This window comes from Alosa pseudoharengus, unplaced genomic scaffold (assembly GCF_046254945.1).
Source record: "Alosa pseudoharengus isolate Yale_2024_CS ecotype anadromous, Long Island Sound unplaced genomic scaffold, YU_APseudo_1.1 YU_APseudo_1.1_scf_14, whole genome shotgun sequence".
NCBI classification, from domain to species: Eukaryota; Metazoa; Chordata; class Actinopteri; order Clupeiformes; family Clupeidae; genus Alosa; species Alosa pseudoharengus.
The window spans coordinates 31,731,441-31,755,530 of NW_027468609.1; the positions used below are offsets into that span (position 1 = coordinate 31,731,441).

Here is a 24,090-nt window from a genome sequence, read left to right on the forward strand (position 1 = left end):
TTCCACATGATCTCCCCTTCATGTCTCCTCCTCTCCAAACAGCAGCGATTATCCATGCAGGCATACTGAGATGCACCTCCATGCTCCCAGTCACACACACACACAGGTGCGTGCGCACATACACACACACACACTCTCTCTCTCACACACAGGTGCGTGTGCGCAAACACAGACACACACACTCTCTCTCTCTCTCTCACACACACACACACACACAATCTGCATGCCTGCCGAGCATCCATGGCTGCCACAGAGCTTTGCTTCATTTCATTTAATTTCTCCAGTTGGTCGCCAGCACAGAGCTCGTCCCTGAACGCACAGATTCAACACACACACACACTCTCATTCCAGGAATGCACCCCTCTCTCTCTCCCCTCTCCCTTCTGCTTCCACTGTCATCGTTGCCGTCGGCAGAGCACTGTGTATGTGTGTGTGGGTCTGTGTGTGTGTGTGTGTGTGTGCTCACAGCAGGGTGGCCCTCCCAAAAAGACAACGCTCCATTAGCCGAGCAAACAGCAGCTCTGTGGTGCGGCGGCGGTGGCCAGGGAGGGATTCATTATGCGCAGGCTCCAGTCAGAGCTTTTTCTACGGCTCCACGTCCCCAGAGCCACTGCTCACCGGCGCAGCTGGGAATTTGCACGGGGGGGCGGGGGGCAGAGTCACCGAGGTTGCAGGACTTTACGGAGATTTCGTATCAGAGTTCATCATCATCGTGCTGAGATAAATCCGCGCAGGGAGATTATAATCAAGGCTGTATTTCCACATAATGCTATTACAGGTAATTACACAGGTTCATGTTTCCCTCATGAGTGAGGTCCATGCATTGAGGATGGAGTGTGTGTGTGTGTGTGGGGGGGGGGGGGGGCGGGGGTTGGAAAGCCCTGGGGAGGTTTGGAAGCAGGAGGCTTAGTGAAGAGGAAGACATAACAGTGGTTTAAAGATCCTGCACACAAAGCAGGACACTGAACCACAAAATTACAATTACAGAGTACAGAACTACTGTAGTACTAGACAGTGCTGCAGAGATATTTGAGTAAACAAGGCCCTCTTAAACAATACTGCCTCCATGAAGTTATCCTTAAAACAGTTGCTGACTATATCTAACTACCGTCTTGGTTAAAATGAGTGCAATACTGAAATACTTACATTGTTTGATGTGTTACCATTTAAAATATTAGACTGGAAACACAACATCAGAGTTCTGTTCAGGGTAGTAAGCATGTATTTGCATTTGGTGAAGCTTTTGGTTCTACCATGTTAGAGCATGTTAAGGAATAATAATCAGAACATTCTGGAGTTTAGTTTAAGGACCATTTATGCATGAATAATGTGTGTATGGATTAGTGCTTAACAAGGTTGGTTATATAGTATGGATCCAAACAGAGAGTGTATTGACTCTTAATTTTGAATATGTCTTATAGTGACAGAATAGTAATAACATATTAGAAGGCTATACGTTTCTATTTTGATCCATACAATATAAACTAGATGTACCGCAGAGCGGTACAAAATATGACCGCCGCCCAGTCCAGCACCTTTTTTCCACAAAAATAAATCACGCTGAAAGCCCTATATGATTCTGTCTCACTAAATTGCATTAGCCACACTCAATTCTCACTGGTATCTGCTAGACCAGGGGTCCCCAACCTTTTATGTACCATGGACCGGTTCCATGTTCCATATGTGTTGTGCATGCACAACTTGAAAAGAACTAGCTCCAGTTATGTAGGAACAGTGAAGGTAACAATCTCTTGTGAAAAACGTGAACTTGAAGAAGTGAAAATTGAACAATATGAACTATGAATATTGAACAACTTGAAGCTACATCTATAAGTGTGAACATGCTTAACAAAATATGGGAACAAAACATGGGCTATGTGCGCCGCGGTGGGCTTTGCCGCGATTATGGACACGTACCAAATGCTTCATGTGAAACGCCTGTGGGCGCATTGGAGAAAGCCATGAGCGTCCCTCTCGCACGATAAAGGTGTTGAAAACGGCCAATAAACTCCTCTAAGCAGGCAATAGATGGCATGGGCATGTCACATATTATTGTCTTTTTGATTAGGCCTACCAAGCACATATTCACGTTTAAATGAAGGTTACTGGATAATTTAAAACAAAAGCAAATTGTCCTGAAATCATCCGATATGTCGCCCTTGGATTGAAAGTCAAAACTTTGAATGCGTCTTATGAAGCATTGGAGAAAGCCATGAGCGTCTCTCTCGCAAAATAAGTATAGGTATAAGTATATATACTCTTTTGATCCCGTGAGGGAAATTTGGTCTCTGCATTTATCCCAACACAGTGAGGTGAAGCACACACTACCTGCAACAACAGCGGGAAAAAGATGGGGACTAAACGTGCATTACGAATATAATCAGTGGGAGCCCTGCTTGTTTCCCTGCAACAAGAAGCTTCCATCTGGGGGTGATAGAAGACAGTGACACCCTCAGTGTGTTTGAAATGTCCAGTCGATTGAGCAATTTGGTCTTAGTTGCAGTCATTGCCGAAAACCCGGCCTCGCATAGATACGTGGTGGGAAACGTTTTCAGCCCTTTACGGCTATCTCGGGATATTCTGCTTTGGTTTTGATCCAAAAACCCGCCAGAGAGGTTTCCTTATACACACTCTTAAGACCACCGTCATTTGCAATTTCGATCAACTGCTCTTCCTCCTGCGCTGACAAGTTAGGACTATTCGGGATATTGACAAATGGGTTGCGGACCCACTCATTGGTTTGGTCAAATTATTTTATTGTAAGGCCCCCCATGAACGAAAGTTCACAAAACTTGGCATGCATTCGGAGGGTGTCATAATGATCCTACACTTTCAATTTCATGCAGTTTTCACCATGTCAGCCAGAGATATTGTGATGAAAACACCTAATTTTTTGCTTTTTAATTTTTAACTAGGTGGCGCTATACATGAAATAAGTGGTAATGGGATGGGTTGACATGCCCCTTAAGACCAACATACAAAAAAAGGTGGACCTCCTAGGCCCTACAGTTCTCGAGATATTCACAGAAAACTGTCTCCGGCCACCTACAGGCCAGTTGGTGTATAGTAACATAAATGTATTTATTGTGTGGCCCCCCATGAACGGAATTCCACGAAACCTGGCGTGCATTCAGAGGGTGTCATAATGATCCTACACTTCCAATTTCGTGCAGTTTTGACTATGTAAGGTCACAGATACCTGCAATTACAACACCTAATTTTTACTTTTTTGTGTTTAACTAGGTGGCGCTATACATTAAATGAGTGGTTATGGAATGGGTTGATATGGCCCCTTGAGATCAACATACAAAAAAAAAATGGTCCTCCTAAACCTTACGGTTCTCGAGATATTCCCAGAAAACTGTGTCTGCCCTACCCTCCTTTCGGGGGGTGCAGTCCAGCAGGGGGGCTACAGATCAAAACGAAAAACGATGGTTCTATGCTATCCATATGGGGTTACATGCCCACCAAGTTTCGTCTACCCCGGTCTTTCAGTGTCCCGGGAATCATTGACGGAAATTTGGACATGCGAAAAAAATAAAATAAATAAATAAATAAAAAATCTGACTAAACCTATATGACCGCCGCTTCGCTGCGCGGCGGTCATAATAATCTTAGGTCAAGGCCAACTAGTTGCTTATTAAGGATTTGCAAGGAATCCCACTAACTAAAAATAGGTCTTTATTCAACAATAAGAAATTGTTGAATAAAGACCTAATAGATGTGTATTTACACTTAATACAGATCTTACTGAGCACAAATTTTAGTTTGTGTATTAAACTAAAGTGTTACTGAATTTCTTTTTAGCAACTTGGGCATCTGGTGTTCATTTCAGGATGGATTATATACTGTAACAGGTAATGTCATATCTATGTTATCAAGTAAATAAGTAAATGAAAGCAATGAAAACTATAACTTTTACGTTTTACGACTATTAAGTAATCGATAACTTGGAGTTTAAAGTACAGGCGTGTACCACTTTATAGCTAATTCTAATTGGATATACAGTAGGTCTTTATGAAGCCCACCACACCACTTTACTGAGGTTTAACATAAGGCTGGCATGTCCAAGGCACTTACGGCATGCGGCCAACTCACACTCTCCTCTTCAGAACTTTACAAACATATCACTTTGAAATGGGAAATGTAGTCTCTTTCTTCCTTCCATCTCTCTCTCTCTCACACACACACACTCTCTCAGGCCATCTGTGGCTGCTTCATTAGATTTGCATCTGTTCCCTCTCCTGAAGTTGAGGCAAGGCAATGTTGGCTGGAACGGTTGACATGAGGGTGTGTGTATGAGTATATGTGTGTGTGTGTGTGTATGTGTGTGTGTGTGTGTGCATGTGTCAGTGTGTGTGTGTTCTTGCAAAAGACAAACACATAATACTAACTAGATGTACCGCAGAGCGGTACAAAATATGACCGCCGCCCATTCCAGCACATTTTTTCCACAAAAAACAAATCACGCTGAAAGGCCTATATGATCCTAACTGTCTCACTAAATTGCATTATCCACACTCAATTCTCACTGGTATCTGCTAGACAACAAGTACCAAAACATGATTAGTTCATAGATTTCACATGTAAAATTCATTTTATACAACCCCACCTCCATCTTCTTGCCTGTTCAGAATTCTGAGAAATTCTTGATTGTTTGTGTTATGTGTGTGGGTGTGTGTGTGTGTGCCTGCGTATGTGCCTGTGCATGCAAGCGTACATATGTCTACTGTGTGAGTATGTGTCATATGTATGATTACTGTGAATCTATGTGTGTGTGTGTGTGTATCTGTTTGTGCACATGTGTGCACATGAAATGGGTTAACATGACCCCTGGAGGCAAACATACGGAGAAAAAAGGTCATCCTAGGCCCTACAGTTCTCAAGATATTCACAGAGAACTGTGTCTGCCCTACCCTCCTTTCGGGGGGTCCAGTCCAGCGGGGGGGCTACAGATCAAAACGAAAAATGACGGTTCCATGCTATCCATGTGGGGGTACATGCCCACCAAGTTTTGTGTACCCCGGTCTTTCAGTGTCCCGGGAATCTTTGTTGGTGTACGTCACTAAATGTACACATAAATTATTTTATTGTAAGGCCCCCCATGAACGAAAGTACACAAAACTTGGCATGCATTCGGAGAGAAAACTGTCTCCGGCCACCTACAGGCCAGTTGGTGTATAGTAACATAAATTAATTTATTGTGTGGCCCCCCATGAATGGAATTCCACGAAACTTGGCGTGCATTCAGAGGGTGTCATAATGATCCTACACTTCCAATTTCGTGCAGTTTTGACTATGTTAGGTCACAGATACCTGCGATTACAACACCTCATTTTTACTTTTTTGTGTTTAACTAGGTGGCGCTATACATGAAATGAGGGGTTATGGAATGGGTTGACATGGCCCCTTGAGATCAACATACAAAAAAAAATGGTCCTCCTACACCTTACGGTTCTCGAGATATTCACAGAAAACTGTGTCTGCCCTACCCTCCTTTCGGGGGGTGCAGTCCAGCGGGGGGGCTACAGATCAAAACGAAAAAACGATGGTTCCATGCTATCCATATGGGGTTACATGCCCACCAAGTTTCGTCTACCCCGGTCTTTCAGTGTCCCGGGAATCATTGACAGAAATTTGGACATGCGAAAAAGAAAAAAAAAAAAAAAAAATCGGACTAAACCTATATGACCGCCACTTCGCTGCGCGGCGGTCATAATAACACATAATACATACTGTAATCCTAGTTGATTATGTATTCTCACTGGATTTAGGCTTGACGAAGGTAACAATGCCATTACAGTTACAATTTAATGTTAGCAACAAATCTTTCAAATCTAACTGTTTAGAAAAAACATGTTCATCAGAAACATTTGCCAATGTTTACTGAATTTTAACGCACCTCTGTTTACCTGTGCCACTGCCAAAAACAGGAATTATGGTGTTTTTGTCTTTTCCAGCCAATTTACCACATATCTAAATTGCACAGCAAACTGATACAAAGCCAGTGAGAAGCAGAGCACTTAGAGGTCAAGTATGCAGAGTAACATAGATGTCTGTCTAACATGTCTCCAGGCCTACTACAGCCTCCCGTGTAGTAGCCTACTGTAAAGTAAGAGTGAGATTGACAGACTGGACCGTATAGATAGAGCTCCACACTCTCTCTGTGTCTGACCTCTCCGTCTTGGCACATATGTGCATTATGTGTGTGGTTAAGTTATGCTCTTTTCTCTGCTCTTTCTCACCATTGTTATGTAGGCTCTGCCAAACGTAAAGGTTACTTTTGTTGTATGTCAATCTACCCAGGTAAAAAAAAAAAAACTATTAAAAGTATACTTTTTGAAAGTGTACTAAGTACCGTTTGTACTTTTTTCGTCAAATCCAAGTGTAATTAAGTGTATTGAATTATGTATTAAGTTCAACTTAATACCAACTTGACTATACTTTGAGTGTAATTAGTGTGCTAAAATGGAACAACTTTTTTCTAACTTTAAGTGTTCTTAAGTACATTATACAAAAAGAGATTTTATGAGCATTCGAAACACAGTCGCAGTACAATTTTGTAACATCCCAAGTGTATTGGAAATGTACTTAAAAGGCATTACAGTATAACTAATAATAGTGTAGTAGTGTATTTTGAATACACTCTTATCTTCCTCATTTCTATTCATTTGGCATGCTTCTGTAATATTTTAAATTAACTTCAAATGTACTTCCTGACTACAATAAGTGCCTTGAAAGTTTCCAGTTATGTTAATAAAAGTATAGTCTTAAGATACTTTAAGCATTATAAAGGCATACAATTTAAGTATAATATTAGTGTGATTTAAAATTGTACTATTAGTACTCTCCTACTTATTCTGTTACATGACAAATTACACTTTGATTATGAGAAAAACATTTTATTGACATGAATGAAAACAAAACATAATATTCATCCATAACAAAAGTAAAACATTTTTCTGAAAGTTATGGATCTCTTGAGCATATCTTTTCAAGTTGGATGTGGTAACGCGATAAAACATGCATTTGGGCGTATTATATTATTTCACATGCATAGATTTTGAGTGGCTGTTTGGAGCGCTGGTCAGATTCCTCCTCACTCGCAGCATTTTCTTCCATGCTTGGGGAGCAGTTTCCTCTGAGTGTGCACGCGCAGAGAGAATTTGTGCGCACACATTTAATATCTACGTGTGTGAAATAATATATAATATAATACAGCCGAATGCATGTTTCATTGCGCAAGTGCTTTTTGCCACTATTGTGTCGCGATACTCTACAGCCTCATTGGTAGACCATCAATTCAAAATGCAGATTTCATGAAAAACAAAAGTTGTTTACCCTCCTAGGTGAGAGAATTTGCCCTCTAAGCTTGAAATTGTTTACTGGAGACCCAGACTACAAGCCAACAACTTAACAGTCTAACATGGCTAAATTTGTAATGCATGATCATTTATTGCTTATTTGTTTGCAAAGTCTTCTGGCCCAGAAAGAAAACCATGGTGGTTACGGATCATGGCTGAGGAGGAAAGGTACAGCTGGTATAGTTGTGCAGTGAGTGAACTTCCCTCCCAACACTGAGATGTGGTGGCAAAGGCTGTGGTAGCTAGCTTCCTTACTAGCACACCATCTTCCAGTCCAAGATGCATAAAGTTTTCGGTGGCAACCCGGGGCTGGACAGCAGTCAAATGCATTGACCTTGGTATTAGATAATTTGTCTCTGTTGTCTGTGAACAGAAAGAAGATGGACAACATTTTACAAGATAAACAATATTTTACACAGAAATCCATTGGCAATGATGAGATTAATACAGATTATCTATACCTATTTGCCATTTACTTTTTATGGGTCACATTGGTATTGACACCATCTGTTTGCCATCCTGGTATGGGTAGAACTGGCCAGGTAGTCTTTCCTTAAAGCGTTGTGCACTTTGGCACCGATATGAGTGCAACCACCCTGTTTTCTGCATTTGATTACCTTAGATTCCTTTGTTTCCAATACAACCGTATTATCGTTTTCGGGTCAAATGGCATTTTAAATGTAGGGGCATTAGCCTATTATTTTGATGCATGAATCAAAATCATCATGTATCAAAATAGTTCTGCCCCTACGACTCCCATTCAAAATGGCATTTGACCCAGAAACGACAATACAGTCAAGCTTAATGGTGGCGCTTCTGACTTATGAATTATGCTTTCAAACGAAAGTTTGACTCAGGTACATTCACAAAAAGACCCTAGGTTGCATTTTGGCTTGAGTTATGCTTTAAGAGTAATGGGACAAGGTCCTGGATGAAGAATATTTACCTTTACTGCTGATTATTTGAGGCGTTCAGACATCTCGGTTTCAAAACTGTCCAGGAACACCTGTAAAAACATAGTTAGGCTACAGATTAAAACTAGGTAAATTACAAACACTACCATGAAATGAACTTGAATGCTCTGTCAAAAACAAATAATTAAAAAAAAATCTAAATCTATCGCATAAACCAAGGCATAATATCAATCATGTAGCCTAAGCTTCATAGCACTAACTTAGTAGAACACCAGGTTTAATTCCCCCTCTAATATCAATGGTGGAAAAAAATGTTCTACTTCATAAAATGCATGAAATTTGTCCTGTAGACCCATTTTGGCTGTCGTAGCCCCTTGCGTTGGCCGAGAAGCCCCTTTGAAAATCAGAGGTTTACAGGCCACTGTGGCCTTGGTGCCCCCTTCTCTCAACATTCTGGTTTGCGTCGGACTAATAGCGTATTTTATTAGCCTATGGCCTGACAAAATAATCTTTCACAGCGCAAATTATTGTAGCATTTTACGCAGTGGAAAAGTGACAGCGCACGGCAAGAAAGTAAGTGCGTCCAGATTCCCATTCTTCTCAGTTGAACTACTCGCGAAGTAGCCTACTCATCATACAGGCATCACAAGTATCACATCACATGAAAGAGCTTTTTCTCAGCTTTTAAACAATGTTAGCCATTTGGTGAACGGTTCGCGAGACAAATAAATACTATGATTAAATTGAATCATAAATTCTAGGATCTGCACCCATCTCCCTCATTCATCTTGGAATACTTAACGAACCCTTCGTTCAAAACATGGCAAACCATATATCAAAATAAACAGCAGACCTTACCGAACACGAAGGTTTAAAGCAGTCCCCTGTACAGTTAGCCATTCCAGAGTAATCCGGTTTTGAATTTGTAGCAAATTTCGACATGCATATCTCCAAATTTGGGCTTTAAGTTTCACAACGTGTTTAATTTTTTCCTACGTGATTTCATAACATACCAAATACAAAATAAATGTTACAAATATCGCCTAGATATCGGTAAATATTAAAATCAGAGGATATACAGCTGACTAAGAGTTTGTTAAAGTAGCCTTAATGATGACAAAATGCTATGCATGCATCTAGGCTATTTGAGTTTCTTAAAGCTGATCTGTGCTTAAATGGTTCAATACATGATTTCATAACAGGCCAAATATGAAATAAATGTTAAATATAGCCTAAATATCTGTAAATATTAGATGATCAGATGATTTACAGTTCTATGTAATATGTCATGTTTTTGTAATGTTTCATACAGTGATGCAGGTCTATTGAATAGGCTAAATACAATTTCAATCATTTTTATATTCTACTGTATGGTTAACTTTGGCCTTGGTGCCCTGACATTTGGCCTTTGTGCCCCCCACCAAATATGCCCAACTGAAGGCCAAGTGGCCTTGCCCCCAAAATGGTGAAATTCCAAGCCTGGTCTCCACGATTAAAGAAAAAAACAGCTACAATGTCATTAGCATGCCTAATGAATGTGAAGTGTGACAAGCCTAGCATAGGGTGACCAGACGTCCCGGTTTAACCAGGACAGTCCCGATTTTGAGATGCGTGTCCTGGGTCCCGACAAAAGCCTGCCAGGACGCTAAAATGTCCCGGTTTACACCAACCACTATTAACCCTTTGCAGACCGCACGTTCTAATTTCGGTACCCCAGTACCGATGACGTTCAGTCTAATAACTCAGCCATACCCCAACCAATTTTATCAATGAAAACTTCCTCAAAAACGTCACATCATAGGCTTTCTGGCGATATGATTGGTTAAGGGATTTGTGGCGCGAATTTATTTTACTACGTGAAGGAAAAATCAAGAGTTGATGTATCCCTCCACTAGAGGAAAAACGGCAGGAAGGACTATGCATCGTTGATCTTGACGTCGTCTAAAGGAGAAACTACTGGATCATCTGAGGTAAAAACAAGTCTTTTTATGTTATTACTACTTGTTATCCATGTTATTACTTCAAAATCGTTTTTAAAAGTTATTTTTGCTGGTAATTACACCTTGTATGCATGGCCGTAACATAATGCGTGTGTGTGTTCACTTCAGCTGATATGACAGCTGATATTTTAGCACACCGTAATCTTTAGTAAACTCGTTATTTTCAGTCATTTCTGAGGGGTTACTATATGTCAACCAAGATTACAGACCTACTAGGACTGACATTTTAACGATTTGTTCTATTTTGAACGATGTTCCTTGCTTGTCAGCTGATACAGAAAACTAGCTAAGTTAGGTAACGTTAGCATCAGAAGAGGCTGCAACATGTCCCTGACGCGTAGTCGCGATAAAGTTCACTCCCGTGCTTCATGACTGCCAACTTTATGTCAAGTACACCTAATCGGTATTTTATTGTCAAATAAACCTTTCATTCCTTCGTAATATGTATAGCACAATTTACAGTTGTTTGTAGCCAAGTTGCTTAGCTTACTTAGATAGAAACATCTGACATGAATGACAACGTTAATGTTACGTTACCGACATGAAGACTGTGTTGATCACCGATGGTGTAACGTAAGGATTTTATTCATTGACTGCTGTTTTCATGAATACATGACTGAAGATTTGTTATAAATGTGTCTTAGTATTGTTTAGCTTTTAGGCTGTAAGGTTGGCTGCTACGATTATGAGGTTTTTGGGTGGCTAACTATGATGGGAGCTCATACACCCAAGCCTACTCGTCGACACATTATTTTCTAAGGGGGTGTTTTGTCTTTACGCAACTGCAGTAGCCTATGCACGGTGTGTATGTGTATGCATACGCTGTTTAGATGTTTTCTGTCATATCTCCTGACTCATGTTCATGAATCAATGTTTGCTTGTAAGCTGGTATGCTATGTATGGTTTAGCCAAGGCAATAACACCTAGTGAGCTCTGAGACTAATGTTACCTCTCCAAACAATATTGGAGTCCTCCAGTGACAATAATACTTTTAGTGAAAAGAGTCATGGTTGGTGGTGATTAAGATTATGTGGAAGTAATGTAAAATAAAACTAAACAACCTATTTACTAACAGACCTGTGATTTTTTGTTATTTTAGATGGAGGGAGAGAAGTATGTGCAACTGAGGTGAAAGCAGCCGACTGCTGATGGCAAACATGACCCCAAGGACCACGGTGGCATGGACATGGGACATGGATGGGTAGTTTCTGGATGAAGAGGAAGACAATGATGTGGTAGAGGAGGAGAGTAATCTCCCATCATCCTCAGCTGGGTAAGCATGTTTGTGTGTGTGTGTGTGTGTGTGTGTGTGTGTGTGTGTGTGTGTGTTCGCCCAACTGGGCGTATGCACATTTCTGGTTGTGATAAGAGTGTTGCTTATAACAATAATGACAGGGATTATAGTGATAATAGTTTGGTTAGATTTGTAATTCAATTTCTAATTTTCTTATCTGACAATTTCTTTATTTTGAGCTTGGTCAAGTCCCATGTTAGGTAGAAAGCATACACTTTGCCTATCCTTCTAACACAGACAGGGACACCAACTCCAGTAGCATTTACACCTCATCGTCTGCTAGGCTTAGATGGACACACACACACACACACACACACACACACACACACACACACACACACACACACACGGATCTGGTGTGAATGCGGCGTTAGTGTATCACCTTATGTGTAGGGCAAATGATATCGATAATTATATATTGTATCAAATTATATGCTGTATGGTTGTTAAATGTATTGAATTTCTTCTAATGTTTAATTAATTAACACTTATTAGTGTGAATGTTAATATGAATTGATGCTTTGTTCATCATGTTAAAGTATTTTGTTGATCTTTGTTATACTGTTGTCTTGTCATTCTTGTAGTTCTAATAGTTACTGCTTGTTTGTAAACATATGTTTTGTTATTTACCTGAAGTTGTTGTTCCTGATTATTTAATGAAATTGTTAAAGACTTATCTAAATAAAATGATTTATTTCTTCTTTCGTAAACCTAACACATGTGCCAGTGTCTCTTATTCTTGTTTTCATAGTAGAATGAAGCACATGGAGAAGCAGTTACCATCTGGATAGTCTTTATTTCAGCCTTTATCTTTCCTCCCCACAATTGATTTAGCCTCTTCAGAGTACAGTAAGACATCCTATATTTAGCTATGCATCTTGTTTTGATGGTAAAACATCTTATATTTGTTACATGACCATTATATCTGTGTATTTTTGGTCAGATGTCAAACCAGGAAAGGAAAACATCCTACTCTTTAAAAATTCTACATGTTACTGCGACTTGCAGTTATGAGTAAATTAATCATAACTTCTGAACCAAAGTTGATAAATTGATTCTGTTTTTTTCACTGAGGAGATCACAACACTGTCTATCTTTCACACACTATATCTACAATAGACATTAGGTGAAAAGCAAGATTCATCTTTACAAATTGATATTTTCGTGTTTTTTGATGTTGAATTTTGAAGGTATTGTTTAAAAACAATGTGTGTTACACTCAAACTTATTAACTATGATATGTACCATTTTAAAGGGCTAGTTCTCCTGATTACAATGGTGGGTATATCTTATCTCTGCCATGTAGCATGGCCACACAATAAGCCTTTTTGTCTCACAAGGGCATCAAGTATGAAAAATCGGAATGTTTTGTGCCGTCTGCAAAGGTCTAATACATTTATCATAACTTTTGAACAAAAGGTGATCCATTGATTCTGTTTTCATCACTGAGTAGAGGACAAAATTGTGAATCTCCCATACACTCTAAGTTTTTCTCTATCTACAACAGAAATTGGGGGAAAAATGAGATTAATCTTGACAAACTGATAGTTTTGTGTTTTTTGGGGTTGAATTTTAAAGATATTTTTTAAAAAATATGTGTGTTCTCCTCAAAATTATTAATTATATTTTATACCATTTGAAAGGGCTATTTCTCCTGATTATAATGGTGGGTAAATCATATCTCTGTCATGTAGCATAATCACACAATAAGCCTTTTTGTGCCATAAGGCCATCGAGTATGAAAAAATGGAATGTTCGGCGCGGTCTGCAAAGGGTTAAAGTGTCCCGGTTTTTCAGAGATTACATAGCCGGCATGATCTTATTCAGGGGCGTAGCCAGGATTATTTTATAGGGGGGGCCAGCTGGGTCCAGACTTTTTATTGGGGTGGCACTTGGGAATCAAAACTATTTGAAAACTACTCAAACTCAGGGATTCTCTGGGGCTGAGCAAATGTGAAAAATATGTGGTGTGTGCCTTATGGAAATAAATGCCATTTTTTTTATTTAGCCCTATGAGCCCTACTCTATTTTTGGCCATTCTCACTACCTTTAGTTATAAGCATTTATCCTGGTCATTGTAAGTGCCATTTACACATGCTATATTTTTTCAGAACAGTCTAGACAACCCAGATCTGCCACCAATTCATATTAATACTTGCATTGATTTGGTTTTTATTTCTAAATAATACAAAGACAAAAAGCGTATTATACCATTCTTATCTCTGTAGCTGGACATGACTTTCATGTATGTGTTGGGCAGACTGTCCTGAAACTGGCAATATAAGAACCATGGTGGAGGGGGGCTTTGGGGCTGACAATTTACAGGTGTGCGCCTTACAGAAATAAATGCCTTTTTTTTTATTTAGTAATGAAAAATGACCTTTTGAGTTTGCTTTTTCTGTGTGTACACTCATGATGATTCTAAAACAACTTTTTACTGCATTGTCATGAACAAAGTGAAGGCAAAAAGGTGTTTCTTTGTCGAATAAATTGGGATGCAATGTGAGTCTCGAATTAGATGCCATGCAGAAATTTGCTGGGATCTCATAACCGGATTATGAACATACTTTGCCATAGAGAAACACATGATAACGTTGGATTATGAACATGCTTACAAAAACGTACAAACACGTGGGGCAAGTCGAGCTATATTAAGTTATTATTTTGATGTCATTTCGTCTGTTTTTTAACCCAGAATTATGTACTTGGTATCAAATGATAGCTCTGTGTCTCCTCTTTCATCTGACATGCGTGGCATAGGCCTATCTATCCGATCGGATCACGGGTTCGTGAGTAGGGCCTTATTCAAACGAGAGTAATGTGTGCAGCGTTGGTTTTTGTACATGATGTTATTTTGCAGTCACGTTGTCTGTTTTTATAGCCAGGAAAAATCGATACTTGGTACCAATAGATAGCCCTGTGTCTCCTCTTTCTTCTGATATGCGATCACGGGTTCGCGAGTAATTCAAACGCGAGTAATGGGTGCGCAGGTGAACTGTAAATATGAATCAATTTGATTTAATTATTTATTTATTTTTCATACTTGATCGCACAGGCAAGTGTTTAGTCTCGTTGGAAAGCCCCACTTCTGCTCTGTCACGCAATTAAGGTTTCATCTCGCTGCGATGAACAGTTCTGGAGCAATGTAACAAAGAACTCAGGCAAAGCAGCAGCCTGCCTCTGCCTGACCAACTATGGCAAGAACCACGCAGTCAGCAAATTCGGTTTTTTTAAAAAGTAGCCTAGGCTAGGCCCTATTAGCCTACTGTTATTGGAGCCATCCGGAGATATGTGCCTAATATGCTTGCATTTCACCCAAATTTTATTGAAATATTTTTGTAACAGCGTTACCGCGGGCATCCGATTATTTCTGATCAGCCCCACAAGTCAATGTCAGAGCCTACCTAACAAGGACAGCCCAACGCAGCTCACTTGGCTATGATTCGTGACACATTCTAACATCTTATTAGCATTAATGTTCCAACTCATCATCAACTCACCTGTTGTTACTGAGGTTAAGTAGTAGTCTACTGTCAAGTGTTTTTTAACAGATGACTTGAATTGTCCCGCTACTGCTGCTGCTGCACAAGGCTACTCACGATTTGATCACAACCGTGGGCTACACTTCCTGACTGGGCCAATGGTCGTAGATAGTGCAGTAATTGGTTCAGTCCCTGCTTTGCAAAGTGTTGGCAAAGTGCCGTCGAAAAGGGCTTTTTTTTTTTTTTTTTTACTTTTCACTGAACGGAGCTGGGGGGGCCAGCAGGGGGGCCAAGCTTTGACCAGTGGTGGCCGTGGCCCCCCCTGGCCACCACGTAGCTCCGCCCCTGATCTTATTATAGCCCGATCATTAACTAAACCCATGTAGAAAGACTAGCGGCGTATGATTTCGATAATGTGTGCGTGCGTGCGTCAGTCAATCATAGCAGTCTGCATAATCTTTGCAACCAACGTAATGTATCCGTAAACATTGCTGCATGCCTCTTCATATCTGCCTCGTTTTAACGGTTAGGCTACGCTACGACAATGTTGAAGAGAAAGTCATCATTCTCAAAATGACTGTGAGTTAAATGTTTTCATGCATGTCTGGCACTCGTTAGGCATACAGTACAGGACCTTTTTCTCTGACTGAAAGTGCGCAGAACTTACCCCCGATACCCCCTATACCGTTTGGGCTTAAAGAAAAAATATCTGTCTTCACGTTAAACGCGGTCACGCACTACCCCACTAACACAAAACGTTAAGGGAACGTTCGGGAACGTTAGTGTATGGTTCCCTAAAGGGTAGTTCGAACCAAACCAAAAACCAACGGTTAGGGAACGTTACCTAAGGGTTTCTTAACGTTCCTAAACGTTAAGGGAACCAACCAACCAAAACGTTCTCCTGTGGTTGCACAGTACCTTCACACAACGTTCCCGTTTAGTTGTTATTGGTTGTTTTTGGTTGTTCTGAGTGCACCCCCACGCCAGTAGGGGGAAGACGCCTGGTCTGCATTCAGAACCGATTGCAGTTTCACGTTGGATTAAACAAACAATAATACTTCGGTAAATAAAATATAACATATTTTATAATAGTTTTCTGCTATCACTAGAATACATTCAGAACATGTTTCATTTGTTCCTGTAGCCTACCATTACCATTTTACATTCACACATTTTACATTCTGATTAGGTGGCAATGACGTCAATGGTAATGCGTCTCTATTCATTCCAATTCCATGCCGTGTTAAATGTGTTATATGGCATTGTGTGATTGATTGCGCCTCTATCAGCTTTAGAAACTGGAGACAATAACAGCTATAGTCGATACTAACACAAGCTCCATTTCAGTTTTTGAAGTAACATACAAAATGTTTGCAGTCACTTGATTTAGATCCACTCAAATGATTGGTCTTATAAAATCTAAGTAAGGTAAACATCATATCAAGATAATATTTATTTTAGGCTAATATCAATTTTACTAAATAAAAAATATATACTTTTGTGCTTTTTTTTACGTATTAGGTGAACTTTAAACAAAAATCTATCAATAGAACACTTTTCACAACTAAGAAAATTCACTTCTTTCATTTCACAATTCACTTCAGTTCAATCAGACAGGCTCTCCCTTACACGTAGGCCTACCCCCACGCCAGTAGGGGGAAGACAGCGCCTCTGCTTTCAGGTGATCGATTGAAGTCTTGTCCTGACTTCCGTAAACGGGCTCTGTTTGAATTCCGTGATTCTTGAACGCCGCTGGAAGAAGTCTTGGAATGGATTACACTCGTCTTGAATTCGATCTCACGAAAGTAAGTGAAATATGTTACAGTTTCATGATGTAGGCCTAGTGGTTGTAATGCAAGAGTTTGAGGTTTAACCTTAAGTCCTTTCACTTGTAGGGCTTTGTTATATTCCGATTCTGCCAAGTTTGTAATTTACCAGAGCACATTGCTCGTTTGTCTTTGTTTGAGCTGTTCTCAACGTGTTATGTTTTGCAGCATTGTATGTTTTGTGTCATCGTGTTAACCTGCTCACGTTGATGTTACAAATAATAGCACTAGGCTACCGTTTCTTTTAATTAGTTTTAGTGTACAGTCAGTCCTTTTAGGCAAGTCACTCGGCAGCAGTGGTGTAGGCTAGTGGATATAGGCCTACTGTAAGTAGCTGGATCTAGGCTACTGTGATGTAGGCTAGTTAGCTGTAGTGGGTAGGCTATACTGTGATCAACCCCAAATTAATCCTAGTCTATTTTAAGTGGGTATACTGAGATGGTGATGCTTTTTAAGTTGGTATAACCTACTTAACAGTCCTGCATATGTAGGCTACACTAGAGCCATAGAGATGGCTATAGATAATGTCAGAGAATGTCTAATAATCTGACTCTGATAATGTATAGGCTACACTGTCGGTGGCCATTTTGTAACACAGTTGATCGGATAGACGATTCAAGTGAATAGACCTCTGAATTTTGCCTTCAAAAAGCTGAGATCCGGTAGCCTATCTTGCAATTTTTGCTATGGGAAAATAACATGGGGAGAGAATTATTGCACTCTCCCGGGGACGAAGAAGTCTGAAATGCAGACATTTTGCTCAACACACGTTTGTCCTCTGCCTTCGAGTGGTAGGCTAACTGTGATCTTCAACAGGCCTACGTTAAGACAGCAACTTAGATTTTTGCTACCCCAGACCTAACTTGCAATGTAACTTGTCATAGGTAGTTAGGTTAAATTAACACCCTGATCTCCTTATAGGCAAAGATGGCAGTTTTGGTTCCTTTTTGTAGGCGAGGTCTGTTGGGAAGCATACAGGAAGGGGCGGAATGTGTGTAGTAGGCTATACACAGCTGCCATACTGGCTTTACAAACTAAGCCCATGCATTTCTATGGATGCTGTGTCTCCCCATTAGAAATTCTCTGGGCTACAATACAAAAATCAAGTCAAAAGCTGGGCCAAATATCCAGTCAAGAAAATCTGGTTGTGTACAGATGACTGATTGCTGCAATACTATCAATAATAGTTTTCTCTATATGGAAATACTGCTTTGCTCTACTACTGGCTCACAAAAACGTTGTTCTCTTAACGTAGATTCATACACCAAAGCTATGGAAAAATGTCAGCGGCTGATGGACACTTCTAGCATTGAGGCGGAAGAAGATGCGAGCGTCCACAAAAGGCAGTGCATGGTCACGTGATGGTAAGACCTCTTAAATACAGACTACATTATTTGCACAATTCAAATATTCTTTTTGCAATCAGTGCAGATTGTATGGTCTTTTATTTCAGATGAATCCGTTCCGCAAGCAAGAAAGCATTCCAGGATGGTGCGTGTGCCTGGAAGCCCTGTCTGTAAGTTAACATTTATACATGTATTATTAAAGAAAACCAGTTGAGTCATATTTCCTACCATGGAACTACTGACATTCATGTTTATTAACCTAGTGCATATCATGTTACTGTTCTGATGTATTTGTCTCTTCCTGCCTTTTATTAGGTCAGCAGATGTCACTGCCTCCACCACCTGCATGTGAGTTTTTCTTTTTAGCGATTGTTTAATGTAACAGCATAGGTTTATCTTTTGCAAATGTCATGTGCAAGAAACCTACCATAAATTAACTGACCAATATTCATATTTACTTTCTTTTTAGATGAGTCAACACCACACAGGCAACCAGCTCATTGCCCAGAGCTGGATGGGTCTATTATAACGCCTGCCACTTCATCTTGGGACCCAGTTGAAGGTACAGTGTCTTTGAATTTTCCATTTCCAAGTAAATACAATTTCATGACAAGGAACTTGAGAGTAAGTAACTTTTTTTTTGTTGTAAACAGCACAAGTGACTCATCACACAGAGGGAGGTGGCTTGGCCATGGAGACGGAAATAAGAGGTAAGAACACTCACTTAATTTGTTCACATATGCAGGTATATAATGTATTTAACAACTAAAACTAACACCATCCATTTTCCATAGCAATAAGGACAACCATTACCGCACGGCACAGCGAATGGACGCATTTGAGGAGAAGATGGATGAGCTGCTCGTGCTCTTAAGGAGCTCCCAGTCACCTCCCTCTGCTCCAGTCGATGACATATTGCTGTCGTCCTGCTCGACAGTCACTGAGCTGCAGGAGAGGAGGAACAAAATGCCCTCCCTCCAGGACTTGTACTCTGGGACCTAAGCGGGCAGAGACCATCACCAAAGACTCCACATATCCTGCACACACACTCTTTAACTTCCTCCCCTCTGGCAGGCGCTACAGATCCCTGCACACAAAAACAACCAGACACAAGAACAACTCTTTTCCCACTGCCGTCACTCTCCTGAACTGCAGATAAGTGGGGTCATCCCCACTTTGACCGTTTACCTGCCCATTACATACTTTATCATTCCAATATAAGTCTTGCACTCTACATTTGCACTATTACTTTGCACTCAACAGCCCACTCCATGTGTACTTGTATTGGTATTATGTCTTTGTATATTGTGTTGGTATCTGCCACAATGTATATTGTTGTCTATTGTACAGTGTGTCTATTTGTTGAATGTAGCACCTACCAAAGTCAAATGCCTTATGTTAATATACTTAGCTAACACTAAGTCTAATTTATATATATATATATATATATATATATATACAGTGAGGCCTTTTATATTGTTTTTTTTGTCTTTTGATAATTTTATATTAAAGTTATAAGTTCCATCGATTTTGCCTGTTCATTCTTTCCTGCTAATATATAATAATGCATTCCTGCTCGTGCTGTTTAAAGTAATTGGTATGCAAAGGTTGCAATGTTAGGGGAGGGTTCCCTAAAGGTTGCAATATTTAGGGAAGGGAACGTTCCCTAAATGTTAGGGAACGTTATGGGAACAGTTAGGGAACGTTAGGGGAAGGTTTCTAAAGTTTGCAACGGTTAGGGAACGTTAGGGGAAGGTTTTTTAAAGTTTGCAACGGTTGGGGAACGTTAGGGGAAGGTTCTCTAAAGTTTGCAACCTTTAGATAACGTTAGGGGAACGTTTTATATAACCAAGAACTAACGTTTCCGGAACGTTCAGCAAACTTTCCATGGGAACCAAAACTTGCTCAAAAACTAACCTTAGTGTAACGTTTGGGAACCAAAAACTAACGTTTCCGAAACCAAAAACTATGGTTCCCAGAACGTTTTGGAAACCATAAATTGTTAGCTGGGTAAGTGTCCCGGTTTTAGTTCCGACAAATCTGGTCACCCTAGCCTAGCACCATCCTCCTTTCTGTGAGTTAACTTAGCCTACACTATAATATTAAAGAACATTGGTGAACTTTAGGCAAACGTTGCTTAATAAAGAACACACTTTCTTCCATCATAGTTTGTCTAACGTTAGTGCTAGCCAACGCTTGTCAATAACACAAACACAAAGCAGGCTAATGTAACGTTAGTTTTCTTCTTGATAGGGATCTGGTCGACGTTTATGACGTTAACGTTAGCTAAATTAGCTAACGTGATCTGGCATTGCTAGCTTGTACTAGCAAGGATAAAAACAAACTCTTGAAAGATTGCTAAGCCATCAATTTAACTTCTCCAAAGACTACCGAAGGTCATAAAGAGTAAGCTACATCAGAATCATTTAACAATATGCTTTGGGACTCACCTGATAACGAATAACTTGGCACTTTAGATCCAACTGGCTTCAGCCCTTGTTATCTCATATGACGAGTCCTTCTGGCTCTGTAACTTAGGACCAACGTCTCTGGCATGACTAGAATTTATGGTATCTTTAATTTGGACAAACCTGTAACCTTATACGGACCGTAAACGTATGCATTTCTGGTCTCTACAGTCCATCTGTCTTGCAAATAAAGTTACAAGCATAGACTGTATAAAATAACGTTAATGTTTGCTCACACCACGTTTTGCTCGAAAGCTGCACAGATCCGCCCACTCCATTTCAAATTCAAACAACCATGTTATTGGTCAACTGGACTGCCTATACATTTAACTGTGTTGCCTATAAATTTAACAAAATGCCACATTCATCCTCTCACAACCTCTACTACATCACAAACGTATAGGCTACTACCTTGCTAAGACACAAAATCAACAAAAGAAAAAATATTATTTGATGACCAAAACTGATAGATCAGTGTGTCTAGGCCAGTGTTTTTCAACCTTTTTTGTGCCACGGCACACTTTTGACACTTAAAATGTCCCACGGCACACTAACATCCTGTGTGAAGAAAAAATAAACATACCATAGCCTAAAATTTCAAATAATACACAAATATGGCCTTATTATGGCTTCTATGCAAGACCTGCTCAATAAAACAAGCGCCCTCTGTTTCATTTGTAGGTGACTATATCTAATTTAATTGTTATGAACTGGAAATGTGATGATTCTGTGATTACTGGATATGGGGCCCCCGTTGTACAATGCCTGCATACCACAAATAGTGCAATCATACAATCAATGAGAGCCTGTGGTTATAAATTCTTTGATGCAACAGTTGCTTTTCTGGACCAGTTAGTGACATTTGGGTAATTTTCTGCGGCACACCTGATGATCTCTCACGGCACACTAGTGTGCCCCGGCACAGTGGTTGAAAAACACTGGTCTAGGCTAGGTTATTGCACATTGCCATCCATGCGGCTGACATATCAGGCCTAAAAGCTACACACATTAGTATTTTATTAAAGGTGAGATGACTATGAAACTATGCAAACAATGTATTAGGCCTACCAAAAATATATACTTTCCATAAGTAGACTATATTACAACTCTAAGTATTAGCAATTTAATACACTTAAACTAAATAAACTTCTTTACCATTTAAAATACACTAACAACAAAGTACACTTTCAACAAGTACATTACAAAAACACTTTGAATATTGCACAATAAGTATATTTAATTTTAGTACACTGAAGTTGAACTTAATACTATGACTATGAAACTATACAAACAATGTATTAGGCCTACCAAAAAATATACTTTCCATAAGTACACTATATTACAACTCTAAGTATTAGCAATTTAATACACTTAAACTAAATAAACTTCTTTACCATTTAAAATACACTAACAACAAAGTACACTTTTAAAAAGTACATTACAAAAACACTTTGAATATTGCACAATAAGTATATTTAATTTTAGTACACTGAAGTTGAACTTAATAACATCTACTTTGAAGTATACTTTCTAAAAGTACACATTAAACATACTTTACAGAAAGTACAAAAAGTGTAAGCATACTTGCTTTATACTTCATGTACTTTAATCATATTTCTAACACACTATAGTATACTACTTTTTTACCTGGGTATGTGTGTGTGTGTGTGCGCGCGTGCAGTGCAGCTGCTGCTCCTGTAACCCACCCACCCCCGACACACACCCAAAGTAAATAATACTAGATGTACCGCAGAGCGGTACAAAATATGACCGCCGCCCAGTCCAGCACATTTTTTCCACAAAAATAAATCACGCTGAAAGGCCTATATGATTCTGTCTCACTAAATTGCATTATCCACACGTACTCAATTCTCACTGATATCTGCTAGACAACAAGTACCAAAACATGATTAGTTCATAGATTTCACATGTAAAATTCATTTTATACAACCCCACCTCCATCTTGCCTGTTCATAATTCTGAGAAATTCTTGAATTGTGTGCATGTGTGCATGTTCATGTTTATGTTGTGTGTGTGTGTGCGTGTGCGCTTGTGTGTGTGCCTGCGTATGTGCCTGTGCAAGCGTACATATGTCTACTGTGTGAGTATGTGTCATACGTATGATTACTGTGAATGTATGTGTGTTCTGTTTGTGCACATGTGTGTACATGAAATGGGTTAACATGACCCCTGGAGGCAAACATACGGAAAAAAATGGTCATCCTAGTCCCTACAGTTCTCAAGATATTCACAGAGAACTGTGTCTGCCCTACCCTCCTTTCGGGGGTCCAGTCCAGCGGGGGGGCTACAGATCAAAACGAAAAACGACGGTTCCATGCTATCCATGTGGGGTTACATGCCAACCAAGTTTTGTGTACCCCGGTCTTTCAGTGTCCCGGGAATCATTGTTGGTGTACGTCACTAAATGTACACATAAATTATTTTATTGTAAGGCCCCCCATGAACGAAAGTACACAAAACTTGGCATGCATTCGGAGGGTGTCATAATGATCCTACACTTTTAATTTCGTGCAGTTTTGACCTTGTCAGCCAGAGATATTGTGATGAAAACACCTAATTTTTTGCTTTTTATTTTTTAACTAGGTGGCGCTATACATGAAATAAGTGGTAATGGGATGGGTTGACATGCCCCGTTAAGACCAACATACATAAAAAAGGTGGACCTCCTAGGCCCTACGGTTCTCGAGATATTCACAGAAAACTGTCTCCGGCCACCTACAGGCCAGTTGGTGTATAGTAACATAAATTAATTTATTGTGTGGCCCCCCATGAACGGAATTCCACAAAATTTGGCGTGCATACAGAGGGTGTCATAATGATCATACACTTCCAATTTCGTGCAGTTTTGACTATGTTAGGTCACAGATACCTTCAATTACAACACCTCATTTTTACTTTTTTGTGTTTAACTAGGTGGCGCTATACATGAAATGAGTGGTTATGGAATGGGTTGACATGGCCCCTTGAGATCAACATACAAAAAAAAAATGGTCCTCCTAAACCCTACGGTTCTCGAGATATTCACAGAAAACTGTGTCTGCCCTACCCTCCTTTCGGGGGTCCAGTCCAGCGGGGGGGCTACAGATCAAAACGAAAAACGATGGTTCCATGCTATCCATGTGGGGTTACATGCCCACCAAGTTTCGTGTACCCCGGTCTTTCAGTGTCCCGGGACTCATTGACAGAAATTTGGGCATGCGAAAAAGAAAAAAAAAAAAATCTGACTAAACCTATATGACCGCCGCGCAGCCTATACATTGCAGACCATGTGTTTTTAAAGGGACATGCCAACATTTTGGGAATTAGCTTATTCACTGTCTCCTCCAGAGTTACATAAGATGATACATACCCTACTTCTTCTGTGCATACAGTAAC

At 39.9% G+C, this 24,090-nt stretch overlaps 2 long non-coding RNA genes across 2 annotated transcripts; both read left to right on the top strand.

Moving 5' to 3' along the window:
• The first annotated feature begins 10,195 nt into the window (after positions 1 to 10,195).
• On the top strand, positions 10,196 to 12,287 carry LOC143123342 (uncharacterized). Its single transcript, XR_012986821.1, has 2 exons — positions 10,196 to 10,248; positions 11,378 to 12,287. It is a non-coding gene; the product is annotated as an uncharacterized LOC143123342 (long non-coding RNA).
• A 6,414-nt stretch (positions 12,288 to 18,701) lies between these two features.
• On the top strand, positions 18,702 to 19,754 carry LOC143122547 (uncharacterized). The gene is made up of 3 exons (XR_012986717.1): positions 18,702 to 18,788; positions 18,880 to 18,936; positions 19,021 to 19,754. It is a non-coding gene; the product is annotated as an uncharacterized LOC143122547 (long non-coding RNA).
• Positions 19,755 to 24,090: the final 4,336 nt, after the last annotated feature.